This window comes from Arachis stenosperma, chromosome 9, assembly GCF_014773155.1.
Source record: "Arachis stenosperma cultivar V10309 chromosome 9, arast.V10309.gnm1.PFL2, whole genome shotgun sequence".
Taxonomy (NCBI): domain Eukaryota; kingdom Viridiplantae; phylum Streptophyta; class Magnoliopsida; order Fabales; family Fabaceae; genus Arachis; species Arachis stenosperma.
The window spans coordinates 54,542,695-54,546,450 of record NC_080385.1 but is presented as its reverse complement, the minus strand read 5'-3'; the positions used below and the strand labels follow the sequence as shown (position 1 = coordinate 54,546,450).

General features: G+C 41.6%; 1 non-coding gene across 1 annotated transcript; it reads left to right on the top strand.

Annotated features, from left to right (window-relative positions):
• The first annotated feature begins 3,415 nt into the window (after nucleotides 1-3,415).
• On the top strand, nucleotides 3,416-3,519 carry LOC130952093 (small nucleolar RNA R71). The gene has a single exon (XR_009074273.1). It is a non-coding gene; the product is annotated as a small nucleolar RNA R71 (small nucleolar RNA).
• The last annotated feature ends 237 nt before the right edge of the window (nucleotides 3,520-3,756 follow it).

Here is a 3,756-nt window from a genome sequence, read left to right as displayed (position 1 = left end):
TGGCGTTTAAACGCCAGTCTGCCTTCTTCACTGGGCATTTTGAATGCTCAGCTTTTCTGTATAATTCCTCTGCAGTTGGTTCTGAATCTTCAATTCCTTGTATCATTGACTTGAAAAGACTCAAATTAAAAATATTTTTTGGATTTTTCTATTAATCAAAATGCAACAAGAATCAAATAACAATGCATGCAAGACACCAAACTTAGCAGTTGTGCACTACTGACACTACAATATGAGAATGCATATGAGACACACAAAATACTTCAAGTCAATAGAATTCAAAGATCAAAACAAGAAATATATGCATGAATTCGAAAATTATAACAAAAACATGCATTTGACACTAAACTTAAGATGAGACTCTAGACTCAAACAAGAAACATAAAATCTTTTTGGTCTTTTATGGTTTTATAAATTTTTTTTTGTGTTTTCGAAAATTAAGTGGAAAAAAAGGCATCAAAATTCTTAATGAGAATTCCAGGAATCAGTGCAATGCTAGTCTAAGACTCCGGTCCAGGAATTAGACATGGCTTCACAGCCAGCCAAGCTTCCAAGGAAAGCTTCGGTCCAAAACACTAGACATGACCAAAGGTCAGCCAAATCTTAGCAAATCACTGCTCCAAGAGCAAGATTGATACGAAATCAACAAGCTCTTGTGGTGATAAGTTGAAACCTCGGTCCAATCAGATTAGACATGGCTTCTCAGCCAGCCAGATTTCAACAAATCATCATGAAACTCTAGAATTCACCTTCAAGAATTTCGAAAAAAAAATACCTAATCTAAGCAACAAGATGAACCGTCAGTTGTCCAGCCTAAACAATCCCGGGCAATAACACCAAGAACTTGATGTTGTTGCCGGATCTTGGCATCTGATGTTACCACAAGCTTGCTCAAAACATGAACAATCCCGGCAACGGCGCCAAAAACTTGGTGCACGAAATTGTGAACAATACTTTTTCACAACTCAAATAATCCCCGGTAATGGCTCCAAGAACTTGGTGCGCCTAATACCATGGCATTACACAACTTCGCACAACTAACCAGCAAGTGTACTGGGTCGTCCAAGTAATAAAACCTTACGTGAGTAAGGGTCGATCCCACGGAGATTGTAGTATTGAAGCAAGCTATGGTCATCTTGTAAATCTTAGTCAGGCAGACTCAAATGTATATGATGATGATGAACGAAATAACAGAAAAGGTAAAGATAGAGATACTTATGTATATCATTGGTGTATGAGCTTCAGACAAGTGTATGAAGATGCCTTCCCTTCCGTCTCTCTGCTTTCCTACAGTCTTCATCCAATCCTTCTTACTCCTTCCATGGCAAACTTGTGTAGGGTCTCACTGTTGTCAGCAGCTACCTCCCATCCGCGCAGTGAAGCTAATGCAGAGCACTCTGTCACAGTGCCGCCAATCACGGTTTGGTTCCCTCCCCTACCGGAATAGAATCACTCTTTTGCGTCTGTCACTAACGCCCAGTAGGTTACAGGTTTGAAGCACGTCACAGTCATTCAGTCATTGAATCCTACTCAGAACACCACAGACAAGGTTAGACCTTCCGGATTCTCTTGAATGCCGCCATCAGTTCTTGCCTATACCACGAAGACTCTGATCTCATGGAATGGCTGGCTCGTTTGTCAGACGAGCACTCGGTTGTCAGGCGATCAACCATGCGTCATGCAATCAGAAATCCAAGAGATATTCACTAAAGCCTTGAATGCTTGTAGAACAAGAATGGTTGTCAGTCATCTTGTTCATAGGTTGAAGAACAAGTGATATCTTAGATAAAGAACAAGCGGAGTTGAATGGAAGAACAATAGTAATTGCATTAATACTCGAGGTACAGCAGAGCTCCACACCCTTAATCTATGGTGTGTAGAAACTCCACCGTTGAAAATACATAAGAACAAAGGTTAGGCATGGCCGAATGGCCAGCCTCCCAAAGGTCTAAGATAGCATAAAACAAAGATAGCTACTCAGATGTCGTCTCCAGACTCTCTGACTCCCTCATACAATAGTAAAGGTCCTACTTATAGAAAACTATTACATAGATGAGTAAATGACATAAAAACCACTTCCGGGCCCACTTGGTGTGCTTGGGCTGAGCAATCAAGGAAATTCGTGTAGAGACGTTTTCTGGAGTTAAACGCCAGCTCCCATGCCAGTTTGGGCGTTTAACTCCAACTTTTAATCCTGTTCCGGCGTTTAACGCTGGAATTTCTGAGGCCGGATTGCTTCGCGGGTTTGGGCCATCAAATCTTGGATAAAGTATGGACTATTATATATTGCTGGAAAGCCCTGGATGTCTACTTTCCAACGCCGTTGAGAGCGCGCCAATTGGGCTTCTGTAGCTCCAGAAAATCCACTTCGAGTGCAGGGAGGTCAGAATCCAACAGCATCTGCAGTCCTTTTTGGTCTCTGAATCAGATTTTTGCTCAAGTCCCTCAATTTCAGCCAGAAAATACCTGAAATCACAGAAAAACACACAAACTCATAGTAAAGTCCAGAAAAGTGAATTTTAAATAAAAACTAATAAAAATATACTAAAATCTAACTAAAAGATATCAAAAACATACTAAAAACAATGCCAAAAAGTATACAAATTATCCGCTCATCACCTTACATTCTTCCCTTGCAATAGCCTTCGCAGCATGAGAAACGCTTAGCCCAGGGGTTTGCTTAGACAAATACCTAATTTGATTTTCTAGCTTCTGGATGGCAGCTCCTTGGTTTTGCAAGTTAGAATTTACTTCTTCCTTAAAGGCTTTCAATTCGGTTATGTCTTGTCCCATGGTTGCAAGCATTCTTTCTATCCTGTTTAATTGATCTTGAAATTGTTGGTTCGGATTAGGTTGGGCAGGTTGATTATTTTGGCCATGATATGGTGGTTGGGAGTAGGTGTTTTGTGTGGCTTGGTATGATCTTTGGTTGGAGTTGTAAGGTTTGTGGTTTTGTGGTTGGGTTTGCTGGTTTCCCCACCCAAAGTTTGGGTGGTTTTTCCAGCCTGGGTTGTAAGTGTTGGAATGTGGATCATATGGTTGCCTTTGTTGATTTCCCACATAGTTGGCCTCTTCCCAATCACCTCCTTCAGTGCTTACCTCCTCTTGATCTTGTGTGTGTATTGCAGCCACTTGATTTGTTCCTAATTTCCTGGTGAGCTCTGCTAGTTACTTGGCAAACACCTTGTTTTGGGCTAGAATTGTATCAACATGGTTCAGCTCCATGACTCCCTTAGTGTTGTGTCTCTCTGAAGCATAGTAGTACTCATTCTCAGCCACTGTCTCAATCACTTCAATGGCTTCTTCCACAGTCTTTTTCCTGTTCAATGAACCTCCTGATGAATGGTCCACAGCCTTCCTTGATTCATAAGAAAGTCCATCATAGAAAATATGCAATTGCACCCAGTCATGGAACATGTCTGGTGGGCATTTCCTTGTCAACTCCTTGAACCTCTCCCATGCCTCGTAGAGAGTTTCACCATCTTGTTGTCTAAAAGTCTGAACCTCAGATCGAAGCCTATTGACCTTTTGTGGGGGGTAGAAACGTGCCAGAAACTTGCTTTCGACCTCATCCCAGGTTGTTAGGCTCCCCCTTGGGAATGATTCCAGCCACTTAGCTGCCTTGTCCCTAAGTGAAAATGGGAACAAGAGCAGTTTATAAGCATCTTCCTGGACTCCATTGGACTTCACAGTGTCGCAAATTCTCAGGAATTTTGTGAGATGTTGGTTTGGATCTTCATTAGCACTCCCACCAAA